The 15,209-nt window shown below is 42.4% G+C and overlaps 1 protein-coding gene across 4 annotated transcripts in view; it reads left to right on the forward strand.

Moving 5' to 3' along the window:
- The window catches only part of LOC116316767 (E3 ubiquitin-protein ligase RNF43), a 115,030-nt gene that overhangs the window by 60,428 nt on the left and 39,393 nt on the right, over nt 1–15,209 (forward strand). The gene's annotated exons all lie outside the window — the stretch shown is intronic.

Below are 15,209 nucleotides of genomic sequence, written 5' to 3' on the forward strand. Positions count from 1 at the left end.
AAGAGTTAGCATGAAAGAAAAGTCAATGGTGGAGTCAGTAAAGATAAATTAACGACAGCAGCAAATACAAAGCTGACACTTTCAGCATTTTAATAGATGCTGTATTAGCAGAATTAGTGTGTATAAACGATAATCCGCGCAGACAGGATTTATCTAAGCCTGTAGTAACTACATGAAAATTCATTTTAGTTAGCTGAAATAAAAGAAAAACACAAGACTTTTCAAAAAGACAGAAAAAAATGAAGAGATATTATGTCTTACAATCATCTTCTTTACCTGCTCGCTTTAGGGGTCCTAGCATCCTCTTTTGTCACACGAACCCTCTGCATTAGGGCTGGGTATCGTCACTGATTTCTAGAATCGATTCAATTCCGATTCACAAGGTCCCGAATCGATTCAATCCACGATTCGATTTAATTCGATTCGATTCAATTCGATTTGAATCTGGGAACTTTTGACAGTCAGAAATATTATAATTCACATCAGTACATTTACATATTGTTGTATCAATAAAAAGGAAGCTGACACACGCAAGACTTTATCAAAGGTGTGAGCGTCACAGCAGATGCCTTTGTGTCAAAGTAGCTGAAGATAAAACACAGAAAAACATGAAGGTGATTTTCCTGGCCTGGGATTTTATAAAAAATATTCTGCAGTACATCAAAAACGAAAGAAAACCATTAATCAACATATGAACATTACCTCTGACGTTACAGCGGTTTTATTAGAGACACGGCTAAGCGTTTTGCATTTTGCATAATTTTAAAAAGTTCAAATTGGTTCAGTATTGAACAGCAGAAAAAAGGTTTTTTTTCGGAAGAATGTAAAAGGAAAGAAAAAACAGCGGCCGACAGCGCTGTAAACAACGGTAGACTTGTGCGTAACAAGCAAGCGAATAATGCAGAAAACAGATTTTTAGACGGGAAACTGTTCTTGAAGGAGAGAGAGAGAGAGCTGTGCATCGTGGTGGAAGCAAAACAGTAAAAGTCAGAGTGAATTCATGACGATGTTTATGTGAAGCGTTGTTTGGATCTTCTTTTGCTGCTGGTTCGTTCAATATTGTTTGGAGAGAGATAAAACTAACAGCTTTAGAATCAGTGCAAAAAGGGCGTGAACATAAAGCGCGGACCCGGCGACAGATCAGAATCAGCGAGCTGTCGGCTTTCAGCCCCGAAATTTTGTGAGATTTCACCAGAGATTCTGGCATTTCGGGCAAAATAAATTTATAAATTTCAGGATTTTAATGAATCGATTTTACGTTATCCAAGCCAGAATCGATTTTAATCGATAAATCAATTATAAAAACCCACCCCTACTCTGCATGTCTTCCTTCACTACATCCTTGAACCTCCTCTGTGGTCTTCCTCTTTTCCTTCTACCTTGCAGCATCCATCCAGTATTTCCTCTGTCCTTCCTCTGCACATGTCCGAACCATCCCAGCCTTGCTTGTCTAACTTTGTCTCTTAACCGCATTACCTGAGATATATGTCTGATGTACTCATTTCTAATCCTCTACGTTCTGATCACTCCCAATGAAAATCTCACCATCTGTAGCTCGGCCTCCTGTCTTGTTGAAAGTGCCACTGCCTGCAAACCACACATCGTAGCAGGTCTTGTAAACCCTTCCTTTCACTCTTTCTGCTTTGTGTCTGTCACAAATCACCCCTGACACTTGTCTCCACTAACTCCACCCTGCCTGCACTCTGTTCTTCACCTGTCTTGTGCACTTGTCCGTTACTTTGCTTGACCCCAGGTATTTCAAATTGTTTGAGGGGTGGCTGTGGCTCATGAAGTAGAGAAGAACATTTACTCCTTGAAGTGTTGTTGGTTTCTAGCTGCTCCAGTAAAAAAGCTAAATTATCGATGAGGAAGATAGTGTACCCCAAGGTGCTCCTGATGCATTCACTAGCATGTGAATGTTAGATAGAAAGCACTTAGATGCAGAAAAAAAAACGTTCTTGAGTGAGACGAGTTGTCTAACTCGAGTAGAAAAGTGCTATATAGGAATCACCTCTACTCCTTGCATCTGACTTTTCTCCATCTCATTAATTCACATGCATTCTGTCTAGCTTCTGCTGACTTTCATTCCTCTCCTTTCCAGTGCATACCTTCACCTCTACAGGCTCTCTCCACCTGCTACCTACTATCACTACAGATCATGATCTTGACTCCTGCCTGATCTCTTAAAATGTCCATGACCTCTGCAAACAAGAAGGGGATCAGAGCTGATCCCTGATCTAATCCCCACCCCTTAGAAAACTACCTGAAATTAAATTAAATAAGAGATGTCCAAAGTTTCAGGTGGCATCTTTGCATCTCTGTTTCTCCAGAGACTAGGATGTCTGTGTGAGATAAAAACTTGTTTGTATTTCCTGTAAGACAAAAATAAAACATATGACAGCTCTGGTAATTTGGTAATATTGTGTGTGTGTGAAGTGACATTAACTCTAAACCATGACTAAAACCAAACTAAGCCTTTGGACCACATGGCATGGACCACAGAGGATGTCTTACAGTGGAAGCATCCGTGAATCCAGACCTTGCCTGTGTCTTGTACATCTCCGTTTTACTTCTAGTTTTAAATACACTACAACTACAAAGTGCAAAATTGTACGTACCAAAGGATCTGCAGCATCCGTTTAGTTTTTTTTATTTCTTGATGAACCTGCATCAAGAACTGTAGAGCCGACTGTAGACTGTCACTGTAAGCCAGCAGTTTGGCTCCGACCACAAAACACTCAATTTAAAACATTAAGAAGACAGTAGTACTGTGGACCCTCCAGTTGAGTCCAGTACAGACAAGTCTGCATTCATGTCACATGAGGTCACTCTTTTTTGTGTCTTTGCACACAAACCATCACAGAGACTCACAGAGACCTCACACCTTCAGGGCCAGGGGAAGGAGACCCCACAGAGGAAGTGTAAAGGTCTGATGTGGGCCTGCTGAGTGACTCTGGAAAGATATCAGATCAGGTTGCCGGGGGCAGCTAGCTCTGTATTAGAAAGATGAGTTGATCCGTCTCAGTAAATGGGCCTTGCATCCGTCAGTTTGTGTCGCAGACCCCCGGAGATGCCTGTAGGTGCTAACCGCAGAATGCCACAGTGGAAACTTGAATTCCTTTGTGTCTCAGAGGTATGCCATTCATGACTTTTTGACTTGAAAATAGATAGTGGTTCCAGTTACACGTGACACCAGACATTGCTTTTCTGGGCTCATGTCCTTTATATTGAACCGGGTTGTTGGCGCAGCAAAATAATACACACTGAAACAAAGATTAATGATGTCTAACTTAACAATTTTTTATACTTCTGAAAAATCTGAACTCCTTCTCAAGCTTTGGCTTTGATACCAATTGACTGAAATACCACTTTTTTTGGCAAATGATCTGCTGATTATTTGTAATTCATTAGCTACAGTAAAAAATAATATCTAAAAACATTGCAGGGACAGAGAGGGGAATGTCTCATTGGGGCCCAAAAGTGAGACTCAGGGTGAAGAAAGTGACCCCATAAATATTCCAGCAGGAAATGACTTAAGGAGCTTCCTGGAACTGACCCCAGATGGGTTAACTCATTTCCCAGAGGCTAAGAAAGCAGCAAAGTTAGGGACATACATTCTCTCTACAGAGAGGACGCTGAGGATTCCAAATCTCTGTTTACAAGAAATCCTGGCCAGTGATAGTAAGAACGTAAGCTTAAATACAGTTTCTGTTTTTCTGTGATTGAATTAAAAGGACTTCTCCGTTGGTGCCAGGGATCTGCAGAAGTACAGCAATGTTTTGCCTGCGGGCCCGCAGACCTTCCAGGTCAGGAGGAGGCAGAGAGTGTAAGGCATGGAGAGGGAGATGAACTGCCTCTGGGGTTTTATGCACCTTACCCTCCTGACCAAAGTCTCTCTCACTCCGTGCCAGTAGCGGAGCGGTGCCCGGTTGTGGCACCGGCTGGCCCCTAAATCACAGGCAGTAAATCAGCTTTCTTCAAAAGATAAGCAGGTACCAGAATACACCAGCGGACCTGCCACACCATGCAGCAGAAGTACTAATTTAAAAGCTTTCCTATGATTTGACAGCGCAGCTGTGATGACAGGCCGTTCTCTCCTTACCTTCCATCCCACAGAGTTCGGAGACAGCAAAGGAGCGCTAAAAAGCCTTTAAAGTACTGCACGCTAATTTCGCTGCAGCGGTGGACAGAGTGTTTTTGACTGAGGCTCAACACACTCGACATGCACTTCTGTAATTATCCACCAAATATATTTTAATGAGGAATGATGTCTACATAAATGTCATTTGTGCAAAGCCACCAGAGAAGTTCATTCATCGGACTTGGGGCTGAGCAGCAGCCACCACTTAACTGCACTTTGTTAGTGTCTGTGTGTACTGTACACATACTGTTACCACGTAGGACTAGTGAGTTATGTGTATATACACTACAGAAGACTTTTATGAGTGTATATATGGATGTGTTGAGTGCGTGGTGCTGTTGGAACAAGCAGATGTTAGGCAACGATTCGGGCGATTATTTAAGACTTCTGTCACTGTAGATAAGCACTGTTTGTCATGTATTTGCAGAATTTTGCCTGACTCTTGAAAGATCTTGAATTTTGCATTGGTTCATTCAAGGTTCTTTGCGACTGTGTAGCCAAGCACACGTTCACTTTGGTACGAGATGTTCCTCTGATTGAGCACAGGCTTTTTTAGAGTGGGTTTTTAAAGAAAGGATTTGGCAGGATGTCAGATTGTGGTTAAATGTGGCATATTAGTCAGGTTAGCCAAGCCTGTTTAGCCTGGATCCGCTTTATGGCAAATGCAAATGAGAAGCCAGAGGGGAGCATAAATTACAGAGAATGGAGTAAAAGCGTAACTTCTAGGTACAGTTCCAAGCCAAAAAGAACTAAATCAAAACACTACTGATGCCAGCACAGGGAGTCATGGAAGTGTTTTAGACAACTTCAAAGGGGAAAAAATGCCATTAGGACAAAGTAAGGGGTAAGAATAAGGGAGTCGCTACAGTGGCCAAAGCTGAAGGTCGCTCAAACTAGTAGGAAAAGACATGGTGGAAAAAGTTAAAAAGCACATTTGTTCCATCCTCATCACCACTATTGAGGCTACTGACCTCCAACTAGTTCAGCGAAAGCTATAATTCACATTCTTCACTCACCTCCTATCACTCTTTGTGTGTTTATACCGCTCTGCATTTAATCATTAGTAATCCATGTTATTAAGCCGTGTCTGTCTTTTGTTTTGTGTCTCTCGCCTCACCCTCATCTGGCCCTCCCTGAGTCTGCCAGAGGTTTCTTCCTATTAAAAGGGAATTTTTCCTTCCCACTGTCGCCAAGTGCTTGCTCATAGGGGGCCGTCTGATTGTTGGGGTTTTCTCTGTATTATTGTATTATTGTTACCTTACAATATAAAACCCCTTGAGGCGACTGTTGTTTGGATTTGCGCTACATAAATAAAACTGAATTGAATTGAATGAAATCTTTGTGTACTGGGAAGCTTTCACTGTGAATGTGTAGTTTAAGTCCATAATAGTGAAACATTTTTGTTGTTGTTTTTCCTTTAGCTTATTTAAAGTCTGCCTATTTCCACAATTCCAACTGGTTTTATTCATTCCTGCCAGAGTGGTCTCACATGATTTACACTTGGTGTAGCCCCTCAGTTTATCCACTGTTTTTTTAACTGCCTTTGCATAACTTTAAGCCAGCTGTCTTCTGATTGGCTGTCCTTACGATTTGAAAAGCAGGTTTGTTGGGCTTCTGTTTATCCTCACAGCTACATTAGGGATATCCCCTAATTACTTCAAACTAAACCAAGAGTAGAAAATTTGTGTGAAGCAGAGTGCTTAGAGAAATCTGAAACGTGAGCTTTTGGATCACAGGGATTGCTCGCACATACTCTGCAACTTTGATTATGTTTAATATGAAAATCCGACATTGTTACACTGTAGATATTTAAAAATACAAAACAAATAATGTAATAGGATCACTTTAAAATTTCAATATACAAATAGGATCTTGAGCTTGTATAAAAGATCAACTAGCTAACTTATTCAAAATAATCACCTGTAACAAAATTCCACACATACATGCATACATGCCTTGACTTTAAAGACAAAAACTATTGTCCAAGAGAGACTACATTTTGCAGACATAAGAACAAGAATCATGATTTGTTGTCCATTTTATGCAGGAAATCATCCCATAAAAAACACTTTTATATATCGAACCCTCAGGTTTTGAATACCATCACACTCCTTTGTACAGAGTGAATTTGTAGAGCACTTGCATAGGCTCTGCCTCTCTGAGAGAGAAAGAGTGAGTGGCGTTCCAAAGGGCACCGGTGTTTACCTGCCCACTTGAGTGGATTCCTCAGCTGGCTGGCTCAGACGCTGAGATGTAGGCTGCGGTGCCTTCGTGTCTGCTGTCTACACTGGAAACATTCTTAGCCTGATATCACTGCCACACGCTCAACAAAGATGTTGAAAGGCCATATTGAAGCGGGAGTGCAGGGAGGGAGGGTTGGAGGAAATAGATGGTTCGTAAAATTCACTGCAGTCAGCGGTCCCGGAACCCTCTTGAAGTGTCCTGCTTGCAGAGCCAGAGCAGGTGTGTGCTTCTGTATATGTTTGTGCGGACGTGCTGTGTGTGGCCGCGCAGGCATGTGTGTGGGTGCGTATGTGCGCCCATGTGCTGAAGTGAGTGCATCTGTGTTTGAGTAATAAATAGAGTGTGTGTTCCGGCCTGGACATCTTAAATGCACGCATGCTGTACATGCTGTGTTTGGAGGTCCTGTTGGTGCCTCGGCCCCAAGCAATGCGCAACCTACCGCTCGCTAGTTAACATTGTGCTCTCCTGGTTAATCACACAGTAATAGGTGTTGGATATATATTTGTGTGTTTGTGTGTGTGTGATAGGGAGATGGAGCAACTTCAAAGCAGCGGGGCAGCATTCTCTCAGCCCAGCCTGTTTAAACTGCTCAGTGGAGTCTGCATTCCTCTGTCTCATTTTTCCATGGCATTCCACGGAGAGCTCAGCACTCCTGGCCATGTGCCATGCAGATTTACCCCACCCCTCCTCCCCTTGCCCCTACACATACAGTATAGAACGTGTATACTTCTCCACACACAACTGTACACTTGATTTGACCATTAAAACAAGACAGGACCCAGCTGTAGCGGAAGCACCCAGAAGCAGCAGCAGCAGGGGCAAGTTTTTGGGAAAAGGGGGGGGGGGGACAAAAAAGAAAACAAATAATGAAGGTCTGACACGAACCGCAGGAGGGCAGGAGATTGTCCTCACTTGTTCCCGCTCCCCCGACGGACTCAGGTGGAGGTGCAGCTCGAGCCTCCCCGATGTTCGACCGAAACATCTGCACTGGTTTGTCTTGAAAAGCTCTCAGCGCATTCCCTGACCATAAATCAAGTGGCTTCAACGCCTGCCTTGCAGCCAAAAGTGAAATATAGCAGTAAAAAAGAAAACAATTATGCTGCCAATTACAAGGTGTGTTGCAACCAGTCTGCAGGCCACATCAGAGAGCTTCTGTGCTGATGTTTTTGTGACTATTTACTGGTAAGGTTGCTAAGGATGAAGCCATGTTGCCCGCGCAATATGTTTACATAAACATTTGCGATGAGTAAAAATAACACAAAAACTCCCTCTGGTTAGTGTTTACCCACTCTTAAAGCCTTTATGACGGCATTTCTCCGACACTGGCCACAGGTGGTTATGGGATCCCCTGTGGGGTGGGCTGAAGGGTTGGTGGCAGACATTGACATCTGTAGAAAAATATGTCACTGTTTTTCTTTTTTCCTTTCCACTAGATCAAATTAGAGATCTTCCATGACAGTGTACTAGGTAATAACAGCTGCACAGCAAAAATATCCATCCGAAAAAGTGCTTTGATCTAGTTTGGAACCTCCAGCTATTTAAAAAATTTGCGGGAGACCATGGGGAGACCACTCGAAGAAGTTGTTTTCTAGTTGAGTAATCTGCCTGCCTTGCTTTTGTTTTATGGCAGATATCTTCTTTCCAGGAAAACAAGATTTAAGGCTGAACAAGCAGCTACGTGAGGCTCTGTGGTGTGCAGCAAGTGAAGATACACAGGAGCACATGCTAAAAGAATTATCTGTAGAGTCAGTGGGTTAAGTCATTTTTTGGTTTTCATTTTGTTCACCGCAGCTGGGAGGATGGGGATGGCTATTTCCGGAAAAGGATTTACGGTACAAAGCGAAACCTGGTGCTTAAACATGTCTCTGCAACCGTTCTAGTTAATTCCTCCTCTTTGCGTTGGTTGAACATGCCTGCTGTCAAGTCACAAGCTAAATAAAAATCATCATCACACAGACAGTATATATATTATATGTGCTGAGTAAGAAATTCATTTTAAAAGCAGTAATCTGCATTTTATGTTGCTGGCAAAAACTAGTGCTTTATCATAGATTTTTTAATATTAATGTATTGCTGTGGTGTTCACAGATGCACTAGAGTTAAAACAGGATAGATACCCCCTTGCAACTTGGAAAACACAGTCGTCGCCCAATGATTGCATTGAACTTTTTCAGCTGTCTGACACCAATTGCAAGTAGTTGTGGCAACCAACTGGTCACCTAGAGATTGACTGTACAACACTCTCAACCTCTGTGTGACCAGTTTTGTTTGCCATGTGGTCACACAGCGGGAGGTAAGCTGTGTCTGAACAATTGTGGCTCAGACTGACTGCAATCACTCTCAGACAGATTGGGAAATGTTTACAACTAACCTCCATCTAATTTATAAAAGCAGGCAGACTGACAACATGTTGCCATTAATCTGAGTCATTCTGTGTTGATAAGGGCAACTCATCTGTGACATGTTTCTTTGCATTAGGTGACTCGACTCAACTGTTTGCCAATTGGTTATATTCTGGTTAGATTCCAGTATAAAAGCAAACTTCTCTGCATTCTGCAGTTAAAACATCATGCTGCAGAAACTGCTTTGAAATATTTGCAATTTCTTTTTCAAATCTATGAGGTTCTGGCTGGACTCTGAATGTAAGTAGTTAGTAAATTTCTCATCAGGAAAGTCTTTACTGAAGTCGTTACAGGAGCGAGAGCAGGGCTTTTCCCACAGACTTCTTTTTGAAACTAGTGGTATTGCTGACCATTGGAAAGGTGGCATTACCTTTCCAGTCCATGAGCTGCATTTTAAATGGCTTGAAAGCTAGAGCAACACGAGAGAAGAAAGATATCTCCCTCTCACCTGCTATAATAAAGTTTGACCCCTCTTTAAGAACAGCATATTGCTACAAAAGACACATGTTGGTAGGTGGATTCATGTATGCGGGGGGGTGAGCATGGGATTGTGTTCCAAATAAAAGAGGCGTTAACCACCACCCCCTCAGCCTACTGTATTTTATTTTATGTGCAAGTGTGTAAAAAGGGCACCTGTCTCTCGTTAAAGAGAACTATAGTTAAACTCTGCGATGGTGCGCCTGACTGTCTGTCTGTCGGGAGGGCTTCAGCTTCATGCATCGGTTCTATTTTGAAGCCGCATCCTCTGTCAGCCTGTTTTAACTGATCTTCAGTCAGACCCTTATCTTTCCTTAAGGCCCTGCAATGAGCCAGAGCTTGTTGCCTAGTTCAGGTGAAATGCTTAAATTAGCTTTTTAAACAAATTTCACTAAACAAAGAAATAAATGCTATACATTCAGTGTTACTATTGCCACATAAATAAAAAAAATAAGTGAAGTGAATAAAAATGGGTTTCAGTAGGGCAAATAACAAAAGCCTGCATTCTGCAGGTGTTTTTGCTGCAGTACAATCTTAAAGTATGTTTAAAAAGAATAAAGAAAATAAAATGAATACATAGAAAACACAATACTATTCCCTTAAAAGTAAATACTGCCCAGAGAGTGAGCTGCCTTGGTGGAGATTTTCTTGTAATACTGTACAGATGTCAGGTGACAAGATGATTTCTAGACTTTCTCTACACAGCCATCCTCCAGTCAATTCGATATTACTTTAAGACCATGGATGCTTTTTACTTGCAAACTCCTGAAACAAGTAGCGTTTCTCTGGCAAAAGATAAATTATTAATAAGGGCTGAAATAACACTTTTTGCACAGTTTGCATGTTTTTAGTTCCATTGAGTGTTCAGATTCTAATGCTAAGAAGCAGGCATAGGCATATTGCTAATATTACACACTAAGGTGATACATCTAATATAAAACTTATTTCAGCTATGCAAAATGTCTTTTTCTTCACTTCCATCCTGTTACGTCTCCACCATACTCTCTTTTTGTGAGCCTCCTTTATGTGTATCTTTCGCCTATATATTACTCACTGACACTATCCAATATGATCAATAATCAATAAAAATTTCTTTCTGTAACAAACCACATGTTGTTGCCTTTTGGGTGGTGTTAACCTTATTTGGACAGGACTTATGGTGTGGATCCTTTGCCTCACATTCCTTTTTGCCTGATTCCTCTCTTTCTGCCATGTGGAGCCTCCCATCCTCACTCCCCCCAACTAATTGATTTCCAGATAGCTGACCTTAATCTCCCAAATGTGAGTGACTGACACTTGGAGGCGTGTGGGTTTTCTCTCTGACTGGTGTAGGTAACCTGAGAGAGCTTGAGAGTTGTCCTGAAGGCTGGGGATGTGCCGGAGGCTGTGTAGATGTGGCCGCTGTGTCTACAGGGAAGAAGGATCGCTGCAACACTAACAAACTGCTGGGTTGCCGAGCCTCTGATTTGTTATGACAGGGAAGTGCTGTGTTTATGTTTAACTCAGAGCTTTGAAATGTAAAGCGCAGCTTTGGCCTCAGGCTGATGGAGTGACCTGAGTTGTTGTTGGTGTGTAACCAACAGTGCGTGTGTCAGTGCGATGACACACTGTGTGTGTCCGTGCATATGCTAGCTAACACAAACTGTGTGTGTTTGTGTTAGTTAGACCACAGAACCTTTTTATTTGGTGTGGACCACACTCCCTCTTTAACCTGCTTTGGTAGCAGGGCAGACCCAGTGTGTCTGATACACTTTGCCAGTTGAGTTGAGTTGCCTCAGTGCATCAGCAACCCATTTATCTGTGATTTACTGGGGGGGGGCTTCCCATGATGCACTGAGTGTCCTCTCATCCCTAACCGGTTGCAGCAGATGGGTGCCCCTCCCCGAGCATGGTTCTGTCTGAAGTTTCTTCCTGTTAAAAGGGAGTTTTTTTCCTTCCCACTGTTGCCAAGTTGCTCATAGAGGAGCATCTGATTATTGGGGCTTTACCTTAAAATGTAAAGCACCTTGAGGTGACTGCTCTTGTGTTTGCTACATAAATGAAAATGAATTGCACTGACGATATCTATGGTGTGTTCTTATAGCTTTTTATCCAAAGCCTGTTAGACTATTGGTAATATGAGGGGTGCTTTCACACTATGCACTGTATTTGAGTACATTTGAGCCTTGCACAGTCCTGCACATATGGTAAGTGTGAATTCTATGTACCTTACCCAGGAAGTATACATTATTTAGAATTCTCCACACTGCCAGGTTTTTTAGAAATCTACATCCACAGCATACCACTCACCACTCATGTGTCCACTTTATCTGCACACGCAAACCAAAAACAGCAGCTGTATGTGGGGTTAGATTAGCATTATGTTAATGTGGATAGGGCGGAGCTCTGGCATAGAGGATTTTCAACAAGGTTTGATGAAAAAAAATGTGCTGCCTTTGTGCACAGGTAAGGCTGTACCCAGCCCAGGTCCTTGGTGTGCAAAGTTCATCCCGGTTGAACTTTTGTGCTCCCTGTTATCTAATAGAAACAAGGAAAGCAGGAAAGTGTGAAGTGCCCCACATGAACACTCTGATCTGTGGAAATATGATTTATAACAGTTACTCCCTCAGCTGACATTTTACCAGGCCAAACCGTAAGCTCACTCATCAGTGTCCTTTTCATTAAGACCATTTCTTCTTCCCTCTTCAGGTTCTTTCTTCTCTGTCTAATCCCTTTTATAGAACAGAAAGAGACAGCCTGACACGCCTGGAGATTTTGGGGGGGGGGGGGGTATTCGTACTTAAAGAAAGGGCACGGGCAAATTTGGGGCTGGTGGTAATTATTTGGGCCTCATTATGGGATCGTGTTTCCCCAAGTCATTCTCTGTGGTAACCGTTACTGGATATGGGTCTGACACTGTCAATAAAGCGGGAGGAAAGATGACACGTCTTTTGTTTTGACAGGACCAAAGCAGTAATACCTTCTGTTCGTTTGCATTTGCAAAGAGAGATGAGGCGAGGGCCTCAGGGTGTACTTTTCCAGATGCTCTGACAGAGAGAGAGAGAGAGACCCTCCGCTCTGCTTCCCCCAGCGCTGGGCATTGCTCTCATATCAGTCTTTCATGTGAATCTAATTAGTGTAGATACATGAAGTCTGATTGAGCAGTGTGTATCTGTGTTATCTGTGGCGCTGACCACAGTGTGTGTGTGTGTGTACGCCAGCGCGGTTTGATTATTGATAGAGGGAAAGGATATGACATTTGAGAAAAGGCTCAGCACCTAGACTTTCAGCGCCCCCCACCCCTACAGCAATTGCTGAGATTCCGACACACGCTCTTGCACCCAGCGATGAGTTACTCACTCCCCTGCAGAACCAAAACTGTCGATCACCAGGCACAAACTTTTGCACACAGAGGTTCACATGCAAGCACATGTTCAGGTGCCTCTAGCAACAACACATAGCTATGCTCTCACTCATTAGCCCATGCTCTCACACACAGAATTCAAGCAAACGTGCTACCTGATGTGCTCCCAAAGGGTCAGTGTCTCAGTCTTTCTTGCCACCTCAGGCTCCCTTTTCTTCTGATGAGGACCTGTATATATTTCCCTTTTATAGTATTTTATATACACTGTTACAGTAGCTCAGGCTTCTGACTGTTCTGAATGCTCATTTTCATTGTTTTTTTCCTGTTACTGTAGAATATCATTAATATAATTAGTTATATAATAACTATAGTATAATATAATAACCTTCTGTTTGCAAAGCGGAGCCAAACAGAGCAGGAAATTCGCTGAAGGGGAAAGTACTTAAAAGAGCTTGGATGAACAGTATATGCACAGTATAGGAGGGATTATTTTCAACTGTAAATCAAGCAAAGCTACTTCAGTATAGTCCAAGAATCAAAATATGGAGCTGGAAATTAGCTTAATGGGTCACGTAGCATCCACAACACCTGTTGCCTGTTGCTTAAACAAACATTTGCCTTCGTCTGCCGAGAGAAGCAAGTCTAATTAGGCCTGTCGTGCAAACAAGTATTGAGTATCACTTTGAACAGCAGTTTAGAACATGGTTAACTTCAGAAACAAAAAGCTGTGGTCACAATAAAAAAAAAAAAGGAAAAAAAATGGATCACATGCTGACTTTTTTCTCACCCTATCAGGTGGCATTGAAAATGTATTCACCCACTGGGTGTGTGTGTATCTGCATGTTTGCATGTGGCAGAGTTGATTGAATTCTTCCTTGATATTCTCTAACTTGGCAGGCTTTCCAGGCCCCGAGGCAGAGTTCAATTGATTAAACCTTTTACCTTCCTCACTCCTAGTCTCAAGTCATACAACAGAAAAAGCACTTGCTGGAGTGTTTGTTTCACCTCCTACTAAACCAGCATGTATTTTGATTGGCCACCAGTTTTTCAGAAGCCCTGTGACCTGCACAGCTGTTAATTGACTGGTAGCTTGATAAGAGGTGCAAGCCTTTTCTGTTTCCCCCTTTTAGTGCACACTGACATAACTGCGTAGGCCCGGTTCCCTGCTGGCAACAGATGAACTAGAACGCTCTCTTGCTGATTATTGGCAGATGAAAAAAGAAGAAAGGGAAACAATATTATTGACTTCTTACTGTAGCTACTATTTATTTTCCACATTTTCTTTCCATGTATTTGTTTTTGAGGCTGTTAAATTCATGCCTGGGAATATTTTGGAGGTAGTCTTTGATTGGGCTGGAAAGGAATGCCTTTAATCGTGGCTACAAAGGAACCGAGGGACATGTCCTCGTCAGTTTTGCAACAGATCTAGACAGATGAGGAGGAGGAGGAGGAATGGAGAAGTGAGCATTGTTAACAGTCTGTGGGGAACTGTTTGCGTGCCCTGTGGTTTCTAGTGCCTGTGAAATAGAGACTCAGTGATTTGGTTTCCCAGGCCCCTTTTTCTCAGGGCCATACAAAAACCAAATGAAGACGTTTCAGTCTGTCTTGGTTGCTGTTTATAGTCCAGTAGCGGAGTGTTTCGAAGTGGTAAATGGTACCAATGGTGGCACAGGGAGCATTCACAGCCATCGGATCATAAGTTGTGTGGGCATATCTAAAATAGAAGATAATGCTTAGTCTTGCCGACTATGCAAAACATAGACACTGTGACCATCGAGGTGGTTGCCCTCAGAGCATCAGAAAGAGGAAACTAAAAGCGGCCACTCCTTATGAGCCTGCTTGGCTCAGCTTTGGGATTATTATCTGCTTTAGTAGCTATGATTGCACACTCCCATGCATCAACATGTTTAATGTCATGGCAAGAGCCAGACATGATCATATAAGCCTTAAGATACAAATGAGTGTTGTAATTTTACTGTAAAATCAGACTCTGAATGCAGCTCTTCTCGTCATTTCCCAGCAGCCGTTAGCAAAAATGAGCAGAGGTCATGGCATCTGTGAAGTAGTGTCATTAAAGGATTTTTGTTTTTATTTTCTTTCTTTTTCTTTGTTAAAGGCCAAGTTCAACTGTAGGCCTCTAATTTGGGCCTAGTAAATGCAGACTGGTAGAGGCAGCTGGCAGCCTTGCATGCAAGGCTGGCCAAGAGTCCATGCTGTCTTGTTGCCTGCCTTCCTGTTGAACAGTGGCTGCCATTAAGGAAACATGCAAGGGTCTGAGAATTCACAACAGGTTCTGTTTGTGAGGTTAAGCACACCTGTCACCTTCTAGATGCTTTCATTTCAGTGCATTTAAAAGTGGATGTTGAGTACCACGACACAAAAATGTATACTGTTTTGGTTGCTACTGAAGTGCTAATTAGTCTTTATATTTGACTGGGAAAATGGAAAGTAGCTGCAGCAAAACATGTGAAACAACGCCTTCATGGAAATAGAGTATATGAACGAACAGATGAGCTTGAAAGTCAGTATTGGGTATGACCACTTTTATTCCCCAACACAGCCTGAACGGTCTTAGACAATCTTTCTTGTCATTTCTTTGAGT

Source organism: Oreochromis aureus, linkage group 10, assembly GCF_013358895.1.
Source record: "Oreochromis aureus strain Israel breed Guangdong linkage group 10, ZZ_aureus, whole genome shotgun sequence".
Lineage (NCBI taxonomy): Eukaryota > Metazoa > Chordata > Actinopteri > Cichliformes > Cichlidae > Oreochromis > Oreochromis aureus.